General features: G+C 41.5%; 1 protein-coding gene across 2 annotated transcripts in view; it reads right to left on the reverse strand.

The window, feature by feature from the left end:
- Positions 1-20,840, reverse strand: part of PTK2 (protein tyrosine kinase 2) — a 200,127-nt gene that overhangs the window by 154,828 nt on the left and 24,459 nt on the right. Inside the window, exon 3 of one of the 2 annotated variants that reach the window (XM_021387147.1) lies at positions 5,537-5,563. The exons of the other annotated variant lie outside the window; for it this stretch is intronic. The gene's annotated coding sequence lies outside the window, so the exon portion shown is untranslated. The remainder of the gene's footprint in view (positions 1-5,536; positions 5,564-20,840) is intronic. 2 annotated transcript variants of the gene reach the window in all.

Raw genomic sequence — 20,840 nt, forward strand, 5'->3', positions numbered from 1 at the left:
ATTTCCTAAAGGGAAAAAAAATAGCAATGCTAAGTTACATAGATTTTAGTCAGAAATTTAGTATACCTCAGCATCTCAACTCTATTACCTGTCAAACTCACTGATAAGAAGGTTCTCTTTGTATCCAAAATACACTGATACTTTTGAATTGCATGGACATCAGCTACAAAATATGGATGGAGCAAGGGAAGGGTGGATGAGGGCAGTGTCAAAAGAGCAGCCAAAATAGGCAAAGTCTCTCTAGAAAGGTTGGAAATATTTAACTTCAATACTTCAGCTTTCTTTCCCCACCTCCCTGGAACATTCAGTACAAAATGCCAGATACCTAACAGCAACAGACCAAGGACAAATGTATTGCTTTACCAAGTGTCAGAGGTATATTACAGTGGGAAATGGTATTTTACAAGCATAGATTATTGTTAACGGTACACAATAAAGTTTTAAAATAGGATGATTTTGCAAACAATAGCAAGGGAAGCTTCCTCAAAGTGACAATTAAGCTTTATGAGCAATAATTTTCACTCATTAGGAATAGGAGTTTTGCAACACAGTATTTGGTGGAGGAAAAAAATGAAAGCCATAAAGTTGCATCACACAAAGAAAAAGCCTCCTTGTGCCTTGTGAACTTGGAGGGGCACACAGCTATATTCTGAATTAACAGCACTGACACTTCATAAACTAAAAATTACTAATTCTGTGTTCTTTCATTGGTGTGAGTGCCTCACCTAAGCACAAATAAAAAAAATTACAACCAAAGACAGCAAATACAAAAAAAACTTTAAAGTTATAGCTGTTGTATTTAATTCAGTGAACGCAATACTCCTGGATAAGAAGCAAAATCCTGATAAATTTTTCTAAGGTTCTTTGAAGAAAAAGACACGATTTCTCAAAAGGTATTACTGAAAATACTACCTTTAACAAACAGGCAATGCAGGTTTCCTTGCTATCTCCTTAGGCAGCACACAACAGGCATTCTGTCTGGAGTTCTGAAGTGGACTCCTTGCTATCTGTAGCAGTTCAGATTTACTTATTTAAAACTGCAGCACCAAATTATAAGGCCACAACTACACAGTTGGTTATTCATTTTCCTCCTTTAAACAGAGGAAGCACTGACAATAGTTCTCTAATAACGTTACTGAACTCATTCTCAGCTGTATGAATAATTGCTGCAGAATTTATTACCCCTGTAATAAGCGTGAACATTTTAAAAGTTCTGTGTATTGTCAATTTGTCAGTTCTTGCCACTAAACTTCATCTGGCTATTCCTCAAGTGATGTTTAGTATTCTATCTCCTAACGTAGAAAGTAGCCTTGCATTATTTTTCCTTCCTCTGGTCTGAAAAGCAACACTGCATTTCAAGTTGCTGTATTCAGATGATGCAGACCTAGGATAAGGAAGATCTAACTGCATAGCACAGCACTATATGTACACCCACCTCGTATCTGGCAGCTAAGAGGAAAAGCAGCAGCAGGTTGTTTTGTGGCAGCGTTTCTCTGGAAGGTGCCAGGACATGAATCTGGTTTAACTAGCAAGCTTTCTGTAGGAAGGAACACACTAACAAGAGATGGAATGCAAACACATTTTCATTTCAGGCAGAGCAACATCTAAGCCAAGTTGAAGATGTACCTCTTCATTTCTTTCTTTTCTGGCCCTAAAAAAAACACACAGAACTAAAACTAGTTCCAAAACCATTTAATATTTCAAGATAACAATGACTGCGTATGTATGGTACCTAACTGACATACCATACACCAAAAAAACACAAAAACATCACATGGACATCAAACACACTGAATACGTGAAATAAGGATACACAAAGAATCACAGAACTGTAGAGTGGCCTGGGTTGGAAAAGACCATAATGATCATCGAGTTTCAACCCCCCTGCTGTGGGCAGGGTCGCCAACCACTAGACCAGGCTGCCCAGAGCCACGTCCAGTCTGGCCTTGAATGCCTCCAGGGACGGGGCATCCACAACCTCCCTGGGCAACCTGTTCCAGTGTGTCACCACCCTCTGAGTGAAAAACTTCCTCCTAATATCTAACCTAAACCTCCCCTGTCTCAGTTTAGAACCATTCCTGCTTGTCCTATCGCTATCCACCCTCGCAAACAATCGATCCCGTTCCTGTTTATACGCTCCCTTCAAGTACTGGAAGGCCACAATGAGGTCTCCCCGGAGCCTTCTCTTCTCCAAGCTAAACAAGCCCAGTTCCCTCAACCTTTCTTCATAGGAGAGGTGCTCCAGCCCTCTGATCATCTTGGTCGCCCTCCTCTGAACTCTTTCCACGTCCTTCTTGTGCTGGTGGCCCCAGGCCTGGACACAGTACTCCAGATGGGGCCTCACAAGAGCTGAGTAGAGGGGGACAATCCCCTCCCTCTCCGTGCTGACCACTCCTCTTTTAATGCAGCCCAGAACACAGTTGGCCATCTGGGCTGCCAGCGCACACTGCTGGCTCTTGTCCAGCTTCTCATCCACCAGGACCCCCAAGTCCTTCTCCACAGGGCTGCTCTCGAGGATGTCTTCCCCCAGTCTGTATAAATACCTGGGACTGCCCTGGCCCAAGTGCAGCACTCTGCATTTGGCTTTGTTGAACCTCATTAGGTTCTCATGGGTCCACTTCTCCAGCCTGTCCAGGTCCCTCTAGATGGCTTCTCTTTCCTCCAGTGCATCAACTGCACTGCTCAGCTTGGTGTCATCTGCAAACTTGCTGAGGGTGCACTCGATGCCATTGTCTATGCCATTGATAAAGATGCTGAAGAGCACTGGTCCCAAGACTGACCCCTGAGGCACACCACTTGTGACCGGCCTCCACCCTGACACAGAACATTAATCACAAAGGATATTCATTCCTATTAATTTTTTTATTACCTCATGCTAGGAGAACAACACTTAACTCATGAGAGTAGAACTCTGAAGGAGATAGTCTTTAAGGATAGAACATCTCTAAGATCCTATTTCAGGGAAATGCTTTGCTCCATTTCTAACTGTGAACACAATACATATTTATTTCTCACTATTCTCTACCCATCTGGTAGTTCTTTAATACACATTGTTGGTTCTCCCTATATCTCAATTCTAGTAATGAATGCTTATTTGCACTACAGGATCAGTAACAAAGGGCCTAGGCTAAACAACTGTCTGCTGTATCGCATCAATACTACTAGAATCATAGAATCCTTTGAGTGGGAAGGGACCTTTAAAGGTCATCTAGTCCAACTCCCCTGCAACTAACGGATATCTACACCCGTTTAAATTCAGAAGGGAACAAAATCCAGGAAGATTTGGTTTTAATCTGAGGCAAAGATTAAATGTATTTACCAAAGGAAACAGGCCTTTCATTCCACCAGGCATACTAAGAGCATACTCACATTCAAGGACGGCTTCACATGCAGACAAGAGCACTTAGTTCTGTCTGGCTTGGAAATGAGAGTATTTTAACATGTTGTCTTCCAAGGCCCTAATGGTTTACATGCCGGAAACTCTACAATCATATCCACGGACCCAATTTATAGGCAGTAAAACATCCAAGTTACCTACTGACTTCAAAGCAGTGGTACAGCTTAATGCAGGGTAACCCCTTAGCAATGATTTAATGATTGGATTAGCAGCCCAATCAACTAATGCATTCAACTGCACACAATCATTCATACAAGAAGAGTTTGCTATAAAACCAAAGTGAAAAGGAAGTTTTCTGGATGGCTTTGGTACACCGACTAACCACAGTGAATTTATACGCAACACAACCTCAAGCAAGACACTATAATGAAGACTATTTTAAATGTTCTCCTTGCTACTGTGAAGCATTCAAACATTGCAAACCTCTCCAATGCATTATGATACAAAATTTGTGTACTAAAAAAAAAAAAGCAGCAGGCAGAGGTGAGAGCATTTCTACTGACATCTATTGTCCAGTGTTAAAATTGGCACCCAGAAGAACAAAGTTAAGTTCTGCAAAACTTGAAATCAGCAAAACTGAGTTCTGATGACAGAACATCAATCAAAGCTTTCCATCTAAATGCAGAACCTCATCTTTATTCAAATGCATTGTATCTTTCATCCTGACTATTTCTCCAGTGTGTTAAGTTTCTGTTGAGTATTAATCCCATCATCCAATGTGCTTTCAACCCTTTTTATACTGCTGTCACTTGTAGATTGAATAAGCACATTAAGTCCATCATCATGGCCATTAATGAAGCCATTGTAATACCACAGGACACGCTGGACCTTCGTGGGACTCCTTTCCACACACTCTTTTCTTCTGACAATGCTTTAAGCATGTTTTAAAACAACTTTCCTTAATTTGCTTATCTTTGAATACATCGAATCCCTGCTACAGTCAAGCTCTCGCATACAGCTTTTCTAGCCTCTACAAAGTCCCCTTATCTTGTGGCATAAACAAAGTTACCTTTCAAAATCTCGGGCAATTATTTGCCCTTTATCAGTATTCAATGCCGCACCTAAGAAGAGCAATTGGGACACCCCCCTCTCACACACAAAATGAAAAGAACAACCTTGCTGTGACTCAGACTCACAGTATCAGACAAAATCTTCCAGTCCCAAATGAAAACTCAGAAAAACCAACATCTCCTATCTTCCCACAAGCCTGACTAAACACCAGACAGTTGTTCTTCCAAGACACCCCACAAGTAGTCGCCTACTTGACAACTGCCCTCAGCATTCTAAAATAATTTTAAGGTAGAAAATAAACAACTTTTCCCCCACTTTCAAGTTCTCTTCACTGCTTCAAGTAAGCCCAATTCTGTCTCAGAACAGCCACCTGAAAGTTCTCATGGAAAGACTGCACAACATAACAGCTGCCAAGTTTTTAATTGAAATGGTCACTGGATTCAAACGGGAACAACCAACTGCTTCCAGAGCAGATTCGGGGTAACAGCAAACCACTGCATTTCAGAAATTCACTTATCCAACCAAAGACGCCTTGTGGATGGCTACAAAGCATACTTCAGGAAGAAGACATAGCAGAAAGGATCCATAAGGAAAATCACCAACGCAGAGTAAGCACAAAAGGCAGCGGGTTTGATAACAAATGCCCAATGCAAAACTTGCTCAGCTTTTACTCCAAGTGAACCATGATGATGATTCTGGAGCAGCTTTGTTAATGCAGAAATCATATTATAAACCAATCAAGAACCCACACCCTCCCAGCCATAAACCTCCCATCTCCTTGCGGGTTGTTCCTCAGAACAGAAATATTGGTGATTAATTAATCTTCTGACAGCTTTACCACACGCTCTGCTCTTTTAAATATGCATGTGATATAGTTAATGTTTAACAATAGCATCAATTTGTATCGGTTTCCTCCTCCTCTTGAGAAAACACATCACTTAAATATAAAAATGCCTGTACCTCGACAGGTTTTGTTCTGACCCCAGCATTACCCCAGGTGCCCACATGACGAAGTACCATGACAGTGCCAGGAAGAACCCATGCTCTGGTTATATAAAAGCATTACCGTATCGCAAGCAAGTTCTGCTTGCTGTCAGATCAAGACATCAATGAAAGAAGAGAACTTACCTGCTGGCAAAGAATGTCTTGAAATTTCTGTAACAATAAAGAAATGCATTTAGAAAAAGAAGGAAAAATAGCTCTAAAACTGCGTTAGCCTAATCACTTTTCTGCAAGGCTGCATTTGCTTAATAAAGCACATTATCCGAAGCAATTTGCTAGCTGATAGACATGCCATGTGCAAATCAAAGAGCATTTCCCTTGTCTCATCCTGTTTATCATCAAGATTAAGTTTTTGCCCACCTAGCTGAAAAGTAGAGATTACAGTACTAAGCAATGAGGGTGGTTACTACAGCAAAGCACTACATACAAATTCAAGTCACATTGAGATTTCACTATTAACTCTGAAACTACAGGGGTGATAAGTGTCAGGGTTAGCCTTTGCATACCAACAGTACATTATTGTCTTTTATCTTTATTCTTAACCTTTGAGAGAAAAGACCAAGCTTGATACCAAGCAAGTTTGGAACACAAGAAGCAGGGCTAGAAGAAAAGAGATGGATCTTTGTCACGGAGAGGCACAACATAGCTGCTGGACATTTTTATAGTAAACGTCAAGGCTGTCTTGAATAGCAATCAACTTTACAAAGAGCACTGTCTCAGAGTCTAAACAGATTGTATTAAAAAATTATAGCCTCAAGAAGAATAAACGTAAGTGTAAACACACAAACAGATCATTACGTCAATTATAACTCATTATACTCCTTCTGCCTGTTTTTCATGCACCTGTCAACTCAGTACATGGGAAGCTGACTGGGATGGAAGGTGCCAATCAGTGTTCTAAAAGGAAACTGAAACGCACACAGAATGAGACAGAAGAAGTTAAAAGCTGATGACGTCAAGGACTGGGGCTTGACATCAAGAGGTTAATGAAAGCTGAAATTAATACAAGTAGGGGCAAAGGATGATATAGAAAGAAAATGAGTAATAAACTGAGCTGAGCATAAGAAAAAGGGTCCATGTAGTTCCTTGGTTAAAAGGGGACAGCAGTGCTGAGTAATAAATCCCTGTATTGGGTACAAAAGCCACACGGAAACTGAACTTTATCCACAGGTGCAGCAACTGGGACAAATGGTGAGATTATCAGGGCAGATGGTCACAGCTCTGACTCTTACTAAGGGAAATAACAAGGCTTAATTTTAACCCTGCTCTCAATAGCAGGCTCTTGACGTCATGTTTGGTTTCATTTATAATCCACGTTTGCAGCTACAAACTACAGTAAAACTTGAACGGAGAATTACACCTAAAAAAATGCGAAGGCAGCCTCCTGAAAATTCCAAACTTCAACTTTCATTCCCTGAGGAAATAACGAAGAAGCCAAACACAAAATTAAAATACTTATAATGCAAAATAAAAATAGCAAGAGGACACCCAGAAGAGCAGCGAAAACATCACATGCTAGTACTGGCAGAACACGGTCAGCACGCTGCATTTCAAAGCTGCTCAACATGAACAGAACTAGCTTATGTGGTAAGGAATGCCTTGAGACAGGAGAAACCTTGACAGGAAGGAGCTGTATCACAGGCAGGAAGGAAGAGCCCCAAGCTGCCTCCTGCAAAAGCTCCTGCACAGAGTGCACACCGGTGGACACTGAACAGAGCTCTCTTCTGGCAGAAAAATGTTCAAGCTACCATTAAATTGTAAAATTAAATGCATCCAGAGAAGTGTTGCACCTTGCTGTCTGTTTACACGCAGGTCTGACCGTTTCCCAACACGTATTTCATGAAGTCAGACCGAATTCCTGCTCGTCCTTACAAAAGATGAACCACCCTAGGCCACTCCGGTGAAAAACTAGAATCAAACTGCGGGGTAGAAAACACCATATTTGATTTTAATTTCTCTACAGTGATGGAAGGTAATCTCTAAATCCCACTTAAAGAAAACTGAAGATTTGATATCCTATGAAAAACTAAAAGCTGCATTAAAATTTCCCCGTAATTCTTGATGTACTGGAAATTTTTTGTTCCTAGCATTTCTGACTCTTGAAGCAGACCATTTGCTTAAGCGTGCCTACACAACAGATTTCAAGAAAATTATGGTAAACATAACCGCCAGATAAATACATTATCATACCACACAGATATGCAGAAACCATTCATTTCCACTCTCCGACCTTAGCCAAGCAATTTCAAACAGCTCCAGGGAGAGCTCTGTGTCTAAGACACACACATATTCTTAACTTAAAGAACTGCTCGTCGCATTTTAGCATGTGTTGTTTCTTCTGTGAAATCTCTGTGCATCTACACAGATCCCTAGGACCACAGTGGGACCGAGCCAAAGGAACCTACAAGATCAGCACTGTTACTATATTTAAGTCAGCAACTGTAATGATTTAGTACTTCCACATTAAGCTGCAGAATAGCTCTGTAAGTGCATTAACTGGAGAGATGCTGCACCTCTGGGAGATGTATGCTTCCTGCAAATGCACATTCTTCTAATACACTCAAGTACAAGAGACTGTTTTTCAAGATTAATTGACACACAGAAGTTAAAAACAAGTAGGGGAAAAGAAACTGAGACCTGAAGGTTACATCAGTCAACTGAACATTGCATAAAGGCACTTAATGAGTTATTTGTATGATGTTTTTCAAATATTTCCATTAAGCCCAAGGTCCTCTATAGGCTAATGCACCTTAACTCTGGAAAATACCAACTGCTACAGAGAATTTAACTCATAGTAGCATAAAATGAAACAAATACTATTAATTGCAAACAAAAATACCAATTTCATGGGTTTTAGTGTCTGCTGTTTGTGCACTGAACACAACATCAGTTAAGTGAACGTTCACTACTGCCAGGTGTTTTTATTAGTTACAGAGTCCCATCATTAATTTTGGAGGTTAACATCATGATCCTTCTCACCTTTGGGCCTACTCTATCTCTCCAGTGCGTTCTCATCTTTTCTGGCTTGAAACTTTTAAAGCTTGTTCTCCAAATACGCTTTTTCATTTAACAACTAACACTGAAAACAGATTAGTGGCTTCTGGCAACATTTTAAATACTTCATTCACTGAGAAGTAAACTGAGACAGACCATGCATTTAGCCAGCTACTAATTTCACATTGCTTTTACACACTGTCTTTGCTATGCAATAAGGCTGCCCCTTTTTAAATTACCCTTTTCTAGTCTCCCAGCTTTCCCACATTTCTTACTCACTGTACCAGAGCTCACGCAGCCACACTTGGCACTTCCAAAAGTGTTAAGACCATCTCTGCAATGCTCCTAAAACACAACACAGCCACATACACCGAGGCTGCCAGGACAGTCCCTCTGCTGCAGTACAGCTCATGGGAATCTCAGCACTTCAGGACACCTGCTGCTGGGAACGTGAGCACCCAACGCAACATTTTCACATAGCCAAGAAAGGTAAAATAGTCCAAGTAGAACTGATTTTAAGTCTAGACAGACAGCAGGAGGATGACATAAATGGCCTCAAGAGATCACCTACCATTAGTGTTTCCTACACAATATACACAGATGACCACAACAGAATAGGAAAGAAGCTGTAACAATGTAAGAGGTGCTATGAGACAAGTTCATTGCCCAAAAGTCTTGCTAAGCAAATCAGTTACCTACCTGAAGTCACTGAGAAGTGGAAAGGACTTGACTGTAAAGAAGGAATACTAGAATACTTCTGTACCCACCGAGATCACAGAATATCCTGAGCTGGAAGGGCCCCACAGGGATCATCAAGTCCAACTCAATGGTTTGGGGGAAGTGCAGCCCCACATACAGGCTATGCAGATCCAGTCCCAAATAGCCTTTTCTATGATATCCAGCACACCAAGACGCTCATCATCCATTAAAATTGAAACTGTTTTTATGAAACTATGCATTTATGCATTGCAGATTCTCCTCAAATGTTTTCCTGGAAATGAAGCCACAACTTAACAACCTTCTTTCCAAGAGTAACATCTAATCATTGAAAACAGGAATATTTTGTGAGCTTCGTGTTCTTACCTCACAGTAAGATGAGAACACGGCTCCACGGCCGAGGACAGAGGCTCAGTGCTTACCCAGGCTGCAGCACTGATCTCCTTCCAGAGCTGTGGTAAGGAGCTGACCACATGAAATTTCATCCTGCCTTACTGCAGCAGCAACTGACTCCAACCTAGCAGAGTCCCCTTGAAATCAGTTCAGATATTCAGTTCAGGAACTGATCCCTCATTCCAGCACAGAGTAACGGCTTGCAACACTCAAGGAGCCTCAGACCACAAGCTCTGGGAATTGAAGCACATCATCCAGCAGCCTTCCTTCCAACCAAGGAATATTGCAGCATGAAGATGCTACTTTCCTATTTATCTACCAGTACTTGAGTCATTTAGGAATACAGGCTTCTGGCTGTCGTGGGAATGAACCTGCACAATGTTGCCTCAGAGGCTACCTTCCTGCTATTAGAGGATAGATGCTCCTCTAATCTTTAATGAAGCTGAGATTTCAATGTCTCCTTTCCCCCAAGAGCACACCATTAGGCAGAAAACACAACTCACCCTTAAAATAAACTTAGTCAATTATTCTTTGTAAATTAACTTTTGTTGAGAAGCTCAAGAATTTCTCCACGATTGATCCAGCAAAGCCCTTGGAGCTCCCATTAATTCTTTCTGACAGCATTCTCTAAGGAAAAGCCATTAAATAACATTTATAATATGATGACATTTCCATGTAAAGTCTACAGTAACCACTGGTTAATTTTCCCTATATATAGAGAGAGATAGAGATATATTTTCCCTTCATTGTTAGAAGGGCATACCTTATTTCTAACCTGAACTAACCTCCTTCTAATTTAGCAGTCTGCAGAGTTGAATGTTAACAGCTCCTTATTATATCATTTTCCATTAAGGCAATTCTAGGTGAACATCATTACAATACAGAGGCCTATTTCCCTTAACTTTTAGTCACCCTTACACATCTCAATTTCACTTCTTTTTTTTAAAAACTTTTAGTAGATTATGTGCTTTACAGACACCAATGCCTGATGCAGTATTCATAAATTAACCATAACAGCACTAAAAATACCACTTCCTTGCTTACGTTGAGTTTTTTCCCCTTTTGACATACTTATTGCATTTGTCTTAGGCACAGTAACAGCTGAATATCCACCATGAACTACGAATTTTATCTGGTACCGTGGGGGAGATAGGAAAGAAAAGGCCTATAGGACAGATCCCCCACGCATCAAACATGCCAGCATTCTTTGTCACTTGACCAAGTCAGAGGAAATTCACTGCACAAACCCTCAAGTTTTTCATTCTCAACCCCACTTCATAGGAGATCCAGGCTGCACTGCAGTCCTTTATTCATTTTGTTTAAATCCTTGTTTCAAACGGTGAATATCAGCAGTAAGGATTTAATGCTTTCATCTACATCTGTTGAAAAGGTTAATGAGGAAACAGCCAAGAATGAGTTGCTATCAGACCCTCCTCAGGAAACGTGCACATTCTGTATTACATTTGGAGAAGGTCTGTTTTACCAGTTATTAATGTCAATGCAAGCTGTTGCCTCTGAATCCTAAATAGAATACAAAATTAATTGTGTTTGCATGACAAAACAGGTCCTAAGTACATTTACAGTGTGATCATCACCATATCTTGTGGTGATCTTTAAATAATATTATGCAGGAGCAAAATATTATATTACTGCAGCACAAGTGTCAGTGAAGTCATCCTGTGCCTCAGGAACGCCATCAGTTTGTATTTATTTCCATAACTGACAAAGCAGTACCTAATTAACTGTGGCATTCATCTCGCTGCCCCCAGCCTTCTGTTTATACCTGCCTTCTGCTTCCCACCCACTGGGATTTAAAAACAACAGCAATGTTTGGTCTCCTTAGTTTACAGCATCTACAGAAGTCTTTTCAAGAGTTTCCAGTAACAATTTCCCCTCTCCTACTGAAGGAAACACTCCTAAATCACTTGGCTTATGGCTGTTAAACACTAGTTATTGACTTCAGAAAAAAAAATGCAAATTCTCATTAAGATGCCATGTAACCTACTTGCATTTTCCCTCATCTGGGAGCTGAACTCCACGCTCAACTAAAACAACACACACCTGGAAACTTTAAATTCTTTTACACAACACTCACAGTTATCCATGCAGCCACTAGTAGCCAACTTTTAGAGCAGGTATACTAAGCAGTAAGAAATCAAACGGAAAAATCTGGTGAAGGCTATCAAGAAGAGGAAAAGAAATCACTCCATCGTTCCTCAGGGCAGGTAGGAACAATGTCTTTACATACTCAATGACAGAAAATGCTTTATCTGAGTAACCCAGTTAAAGGTGGACTGCTCAATGGACAAAGATCTGGTTTTGATACCATCCCCAGACAGCAGTGGTTAATGGCTCAGTGTCCAGATGGAGATCAGTGAGTGACAAGTGGTGTCCCCCACAGGTCTGTACTGCAAGTGCTCTTCAGTGTCTTCATCAGTGACATCAACATAGGGATGAAGTGCACCCTCAGCAAGTTTGCAGATGACACCAAGCTGAGTGGTTCAGTTGATACAACAGAAGGAAGGAATGCCATCCAGAGGGACCTGGACACATTTCAAAAGTGGGCCCAGGAGAACGTCATCAAGTACAACAAGGCCAAGCGCAAGGTCTTGTACCTGGGTCATGGCAAGCCCCGCTATCAGTACAAGCTGGAGGACAAAAGGATAGAGCACAGCCCTGACAAAAAAGGACCTGGGGATACTGGTGGATGGGAAGCTGGACATGAGCCAGCAATGTATCCTCACAGTCCAGAAAGCCAACTGTATCCTGGGCTGCATCAAAAGAAGCGTGGCCAGCAGGGGAAGGGAGGTGATCCTGTCCCTCTACTCTGCACTGGTGAGGCCTCACCTGGAGTACTGCGTCCAGATGTGGAGTCCTCAGTACAATAGAGACAGAGACCTGTTGGAGCACATCCAGAGGAGGGCCACAAGAACGATCCAAAGGATGGAACACCTCCCCTGTGTGGAAGGAGAGCTGGGGCTGTTCAGCCTGGAAAAGGTTCCGGGGAGACCTGAGAGTATCTGAAGGGGTAGGCTATAAAAGAGTGGATATGACTCTTTAGCAGGGTCTGTAGGGAAAGGACGTGGGGAAATGGTTTCAGACTAAAATGGGGGAAATTTAGACTGGCTATAAGAAGTGTTTTACAATAAGGGTAGTGAAGCACTGGCACAGGTCGCCCAGAGATGTGGTGGATATCCCATCCACAGACACATTCAAGGGCAGGCTGAACCTAGCTCAGAGCAGCCTGATCTAGCTGTAGATGTCACTGTTTATTGCATGGGAGTTGGACTAGATGGCCTTTATGGGTCCCTTCCAACTCAGATGATTCTGTAGGGAATATACAATCAGTATCTCAACACCCTTTTGCCTGTAGGAAAGAAAGGTACGGATAAAAAGGCAGGAATAAGGTTCCTCAGAGTTGCTTTTTTACCTAACAGAATGGACAACAGATTTCCAAGCCTGTAAGTGCTAGTAAGCTCTTGTGGGCAGGCAAATGCCATGCAAGTGGGAAGAAACTGCAGAAGGACCTCACAAAACAAAGTGAGTTACCAAGAGCTAGCAGATACACTTCAACACAGATGTGATGTAACACATCTAGGGAAAAATACTCTGAGCAATATCTCAATCACACTTACCACTTGCACTTTCTGCAGTTCTGACTGCAGGAGGAAGTTCGACTCAGTGCTGAGTGTTTTCTCCGAAATAATCAGCATCAAATGCAGTAGCCATCAATAAACAAATAAATAAAGACTACAAAAATTGTTTGTCATTAGGAAGGGTACTGAAAACATGGTGCTTAAAGATTTTACTATAGAAGAAAGAAAGATACAGTAATGCAGCACCACTGCTCATCAGATCCCACCAATACAAGTAGTAGGAGGTACGTGAAGAAACTAATGGAGATCAGCTCCAGCCAAATGGGAGCACAGTGAGCTCCTGAAGCTCCTGCTACTGGAGGCACAGAGGCAGGTAGCATCAGCAAGTTCATGGGGATACATCGAGTCCAGAGGGTCAACAAGGAAAGATGAGAAGGGCTCAGCAGGGAGGCACCAGCTGGTACCTCTGATGCAATAGGGGATGCTGAGGGACGCAGGGCCAGACGTGCATACAGTATTCAAACAGCACCTGCTGTTGCTGCTGGGGCACAGCGCTGGGCTGCGGGATCACTGGTTTCACCCAGCAGGGTCTGTCACAGCCCTGCACCCATCACAGCTCTGTGCAGATGCTGGACACCCACAAGCCTTACACATGACCTATAGGGATGCCTCTTCAACTGGAAGTGCTGTTTTAATAGTAATTTAGCTACATTATAGGAATGATATAAATCTTTTAATGGTTCATAACAAATGGAAATGTGTTGCGCTCTGAACAAGCCAAGGAAACTAAAACTGCTCAAGATGTTTAAGGAGGGACAACTGTATGCAAGCAGTGGCTCAGGTGTACCAGGAGCATCTCCAGCACCGTGATCTGTGATCACGTCATCCTGCTGGAAATCCTCTGACATTTTATGAACCCACCAATTCAGGCCCTCAGGCAAGCCCTAGGGAAAACAGCAGGCACATACTCTGTCCACATCGAGCCCTCCTCATTTGTACTACAGAGTGCTTCTTGGAAGCAATAGCTTTAGTGGAATGTTTTATAAAAAAAATACAACCAGAAAAAAAAAATCTGTCTTGACATTGCTTGCTACCATTAAAGATCCCTTGTCGTTTCTCATGATGGACTAGTGACATGCAGTGTTCCAACACATCACCCACATCTTCAAAAGCTGACAGGATTTTATAGCTCCTGTGCTAAAATACAAATTACTAGTGCATGCCAGGATGGCTGTTTTGCACTTTAAGTATGATAGGAACTCTAAGCATACTGAGCATGAAGAAGCTGCAGAATACAAAATGGAAACAAACACTTTACAGATACAGAAATGAGCACCAAGGACACACCACCAACAGAAGACAATTATGACTGGCAGGATCCTCAGAAGTAACTCCAACAGAGCTTGAACTCCCAGAAAAGAACACAAGAAAAACCTGCTTTCTTGGTTTCCCAAGTTTAACTAGTTCAGAAAAATAGAGGAATATTGAAACGGAGTTTTGCAGGTTGTCTTTTTTTTTTTTTTAAATAAGACTTAAGTTCTTAGAAAGCTGGGAGAGTCACTTCCTTGCATGTTCCAGCCCTGTAAAATTATGCTGTTTCCATGGCTATGGCCCACACACAGATTCCATTGTTGCAGCAGTTTTCAGAAGCTAGAATTAAAGATTTAAGTTCTCCTTTAAGAACGCTCAAAGCAAATGAAAGGAGGCTGAAGAATCAATGCAACCAACGTGTGGGGAAGTACAAATTAAAGCAACTACTTCATGTTTTAAAAAAACAGATTATCATTGTTGCACACACATAGTACCTACCTAAAACAGACTGTTACGTAGTTAATATCTGCATGCATGTGAAGACAAACGTACTAACTCACCTAGTGCCCCACAGCAAATGGTTTGATGATGCCAATGGGATCACTGCAAGATATTCAACGTAAATTTGACAGCAGCTGCAGAAGTTTTGCTCTGTACAGAAGTCTGCTCCAATACACAAGATAAAATTTATTTTAACAAGAATGCTGGTGCGTATTTAGTGTAATAGTGAAACTACAGACGGAGAAACTTTTGCCTGCAGTTAGAGCTTAGTCTCAAAGCAAAACATAATATCTCTTTACAATGAATGGGCATTTCCACAAGCACGTGGCTTAGGGCATTTGCAGTTGGAAGAGCCTGGAGTCACTCCTCCAATAATACATAAATGTTTAGATCCTAACAGTGTCTGAAATAACAGAACTGAGGGCAGCATGCTCAACATGCTAGACAAATTTCCAATCATCTTAACACCACAGGCATAAGGATGGCTCCTTTAACAGAATCTTGGTGCTTTGGTAAGTCTTAGCACTTCTTACCATGAACACAGACTGCAAAGCTTCAAAATACTTCACTGAACCATGTTATGCCTCCAAACAAAGCGTGACTCCTTCTATGATTCATATTTTTATATATAGGTATTTATAAATTAATTATTATTAACAATAAAAATCCTCTAAAACATAGGTCACAAGGAACCTCTTCAAGCTTCAAGCACCATGTCATAAATATATTATTTGTCAGAGAAGAAACTAGCTAATGTTGTAATGAGGATTAACAAGAAAAACATTTCCACTGGTACTCAAACATAATTAAGCCCAAAAGACACGGATCCTAACAAAGCATCTCAAATAAGAATTTAGGTGTGAGGAAAAAAAAAACAGGAAAAGGAAAGAGGCTGAGCTATACTCTATGCATTCATTTAAAACGTAGAACAATTTTTTTTTTTGCAATGCTTAATGATAGCTGCATTTATGATGGGTTTGTTCCTTCCTCTCTCCCTGCACAAGGCAGATGTTTGAGAAAACCCTTTTCGCTGGCTTCAGCTCTGCTTCCTTGTCACCTTTTAAATAGGTTTTCAGATGGAACAGAAATGGGGGACAAATGAAGACAGCAAAAAAGATGACAAGCGAGGTGGGGAGGAACTACATGCAGGAAAAACGTTGAAAGAAAATACACACATACAGCAGGACAAAGAAACCAATGGATGGCTGACGAAAGCTAGATTAAGGGGAAAAAAAGGGGGTGGTGGAGGAACAAGGCTGCAGACAGCAGAATTTCAGCGCACGACACGAGACAGGCTTTTTTCTCCTAATTGGTTCTGTCATGTAGCCGTCGGAGAGCGACTCGCCAAAGACGCTGTTGTTGTGTCAAAGGAAAACCCCCAACACGTCTGTTCTCAGCAAGAGCATGATCAAACGAGAGGCTGAGTGGGCCTGACAGAACACACCATGTGTGCACCTTCCGTATTCCGACTGCAGCGACTTCCAAGCATGGCCACTACTTGCACCAGGGAAGTGAGCAAGTCAGTTTATTTCTCATGTAGCGGCATTTCAAGTCTGGCACACATGATTAATGGATTCTCATATCCACAAGCCCACTGGAAAAAACCTTCAGTTTAGCATCATTAAGATGCTATCAGTCCTGAAATGCAATTTAAGATAGTATTTCTCCCCTTAATCTGCTGCTTTATTTAATCAATTTAAATGCACGGTAAAAACTTAATTCGACAAAATTGAATGCATTACTTCTCTGCCTCTGGCACAGAAGAGATTAAGACCACCAGAAATACTTGCAGAAAGATTCAAGACTCGTTCCATCTTGGGTGGCAGAGAAATATCAGTTACGCTATGAGCTCTATATTCTGTAGACTCAATATCTGGTCTACAAAAGCTGCGCGTTTAATAGTTAACACTAATTACTGCCCCAGCAGCTAACTCAAGACGTGCCTCCTACATAAGCCATGACAGCAATATTTCAAGTCAAGCTGCATAAAAATATTTTACACAATACAGATTCCACAGACACTGGGGAGATAGATAGGGATAGCAAACACAACTCAATGCATACATCTTGTCTCTCCCCTCGTTTTGTCCTGAAACCTATACAGGTTGATAGATGCATAGATCAGGACTCAATGAGCTCGAGATCCAAGTCACAGAACCATTAAGTTTAGAAAAAAACTCTAAGATCATCTAGTTCTACTGCCAAGGGCTTGTTGCATCAGCCGAGTCTGCTCACAATCCTATGTGAAGATTTATCAAAGGTTTGATTTCAACTAATTAGTTTAATCATAAAAATAGAGAAAAACCAAATGATAGTTACCACAGAAGAACGTATGGAGATCCATAGAAAATTATAATGAAGCAGGAAGCTGCAGGAGATGCCTACCGTGCAGTTCCGGTGGTGAGACTTGAGCAGGTTCTCCAAAAGGCAGCTCCCATCACCCCAGTATCAAGGCTGCAGCATGACAGTTCTGTTTGCAGGATGAGCTGAACGCTTCTGCCTTCAGCACTGTCAGAGCAATTCTCCTCACAAGTAATTAACACGCCAATTTGAAGGGCAGCAGCAGGGAAAGGAATCCTGACCGAGTATTGTTCACAAAGCGTGTGTTTCTTCCTTAGCTAAAAATCACTGTATTCTCTAAATAACTCAGACTTAGCTTCTAGTGAGGACTACTGAAATATTATAGAATGTTACAGATCTGTTTACATATCTAGTATTCAAAACACCCAATCTAAAACCCTAATTAGATGAGGAGACTTGGTAGAACCATGTGGAAGCTGGTAGCAGAGAACAATGTTTTCTGTACCAAGGCAATGATTTAAGACCACAAAGAGGCGTAGGGAAGATGTATACTTTCTCCTCAGAACTGAGTGCTACCAGGTAACATAACACACATTTTCCCTACTACCACAACAGAAGAGCACATCTTCCAAACAACAATAAGCTATTTCAGAAGTGTTCCCTAAATAGCTTTTCCTTTCTTCCATGCCCAATGAATGAACAGAAAAGACTGCAAGAAAGCTATGCAGATTTCTCTGCTCCTTATCCAGGTTTGTCAGTCAGCTGCCACCAATCCTACAGCAGCAAAAATGAAGAATTAAACTTGGTCACAACAGTTATGAAGAACAGAACCGACAGCTATTTCATGCACTTTTACCCTCGGCAATACTGTAAGAAAAAGTAGAGTTTTATTGCACCACGATCTAGTTTTCAAATTGCCATGCATGAAAAGTCACTTATGCAGAAGACATTGTAAGATACCTCCTGTCCACAGAAAGCAAAGAGTAGGTATGCAATATTTATTAAAAATTAAAATTCAGCAAACACTGAAGGAACATTGAGTACATCAAGATCCCTGCCTCTCACCCCTCCTCTGACATCCATGGAGATGGTATCCTAAAATTCATTCTCAAGAAAGTCACTGCAGTTCAAGCTTCAAACATAAACGAGAAAGAAAATGGTTTAAGGTCCAAATCATTAACCTTAATTAATTTTCCAGTAATTATTACAAAAAGAAGACCCTTTTTCAGGGTAAACAGTTTCAAGCTAGTCAATTTCAGGGCAAACATGAACTTGAATTTTGCCAAAAAATGCTAAACTGTTCTGGCATAAAGCCACCCAGTTACTGCATGAGAAGAGTGGTATTTCAGGAACTTCAGAACACATCCATCTTCCGCTGATACACAGAAGAGATAGAACCGAAGAACTACAGCGCATCCTTATTCTGCTGTCAGCTCTGGTAGAGTTAATATTTCATCATTCTGCAAATTAAGCATTTCTGACAGTACAAAGCAATTTCAAGCTGCAAACACTAACAACATCTCACTGAACTTTAGTTGAAATAATTACTACTTTGTATTTTTCTGTTGCAGCACGTAAGAAAAAAAAGTGAAGTTTCTAATAACAGGATATTGAAAGCTAGAGCAAACCAGAGGCAGCTCAGAACAAAAGCACCATTTTCAGCCTAAATGGCAGGGCTGTTAACTCTGCCGCCAAACCAATGCAGGCTAAGGACAGCCCATCCACCTCCTCTCTCCCAGCACCTGAGCCACAGAGCAGCAACAGAAGTTGGGAGGCCAGAATTACCTGATGGCATCTCCCCCAGAGGACTCATTCTCCGTTCCCCAGTCTCACCCCTCGAGCTGGTGCTGCTTGAAGCACACAGTCCTCAGACTTCCGCTCTCTGAAAACTGCTGTAAAAACAGCAGCTCTAGAAATCAATTAATTTCTCCCTCTGTCCCACTGAGCAAGTCTTCCTTTACTCTAGGTGTCTGGAGTGGCTCAGGTGAGAGTGCCAACATTTAGCTAAGTCCCATTCCATTACTTTTTTTTAATAACACTGCATCTTACCCTCGCTCCAGCAGCTGTCAAGACCACTTCATTTTTTTAATTTTTTTTTTAATAATGGAAAAAAAGGAATGTCTGCAAGAACTCCCCAAATTTAAAAAGCATGATGCAAATGAATGGCACAGCATGGTACTTAATAGGACACCCAAGGCCGCAACAGATTCTTACGTGCTTCCAACACAATTTCACCAAAAGTTATTAAATCGTAACTGCATTGTGTCAAAAATTAAGCTGTTCTGAATAGATTAACAAAGCTTCTTCAGTCTGAAGAAGAGAAGGCTCTGGGGAGACCTTATTGCAGCCTTTCAGGACATATGAAAAGTCTGTCTCCGTCTTTTTGGAGATGTAGTAACAGGACAAGGGGGAACAGTTTTAAGCTGGAAGAGGGGAGATTTAGGTTAGCTATCAGTAAGAAATTCTTCACTCAGAGGGTGGTGAGGCACTGGAACAAGTTGCCCAGAGAAGCTGTGATGCCCCATTCCTGGGGCCATTCAAGGCCAGGCTGGGCAGGGCTTTAGGCAGCCTAACCCAGTGAGACGTCCCCACCCACAGCAGGGGGGATTAAGTGACCTTTAAGGTCCCTTCCACTCCAAACTGTTCTATGATTCTACGGGAAGTAACAGAGTTCTCCAGTTGGTTCCAAGTTTTAGAAGTACCCATCTGGCAACACTCACACGTGCATACTTAGGGGCCAGGTACCAGCCTATCAGCAGCTCTACTCAGCTGTGTTCTGAAGCCTCTGCCACGCTGCTGAACTCGCTAAGAACCAGTTCATGTTCAAAACCTATGGGGAAGAGGACAGCACAGAGGAGGCATAAAGCACAAGCCTAATTATTTAGGAAATCAGGCTACTTCAACAACGTATTTTACATGCAAATGTATATTCTACATATACAGAATGAATCGTGCAGAGCTCAGAGTTGGACTCCATCCTCCATATGGATCCCTTCCAACTCAGGATGCTCTGTGATGGTAATTCTATGATTCTCAAAAACGTGACGGTGGACAGAAAGGAAATGCAATATCAGGGGTGGTACAGATCTTGATCCTTTATTTTTCATAGTTTCAACTTGTCCAAGTGAGTTTCTGCATAGAGATGGGCATCACCTGGTCCACGCTACCTCTTACACAAAGAGTCTTACCTCAATGCTGAATGTTTACAACCGACTAGCTTAAACTCAGAAAACACAATAACAAAACAAATCAACAAAAAAAAAAACCCACCAAGAACAACAACCCCCAGCTTCTTCCAGCAGACTTTTCTAATGAACACATCTTCACACCAGCCTGTAGACAATAAGTATTATCAATAGCCTCAGTAATTATATAAAAGCCTAAAATCCAAAGTCTACAAAATAGTTAAGACACTACTTTAAAAATCACTAACTGCCTTTTTGAGGCTACGCAGGCAGTAGTGAGTTACCATGACTCATTCAGAGGCCTCTTTCCAAAGCACCAAGAAGAATACGGGAATACCTTTTATCTGTCTGACCTGCATCCAGCACATCTATTTCTGAAAAGTTTAAAGAACAGCATTATCTTGTTTGGCTTTTCAAGTTAATACTAAGAAT

The sequence above is a fragment of the Numida meleagris genome, chromosome 2 (assembly GCF_002078875.1).
Source record: "Numida meleagris isolate 19003 breed g44 Domestic line chromosome 2, NumMel1.0, whole genome shotgun sequence".
NCBI lineage: Eukaryota > Metazoa > Chordata > Aves > Galliformes > Numididae > Numida > Numida meleagris.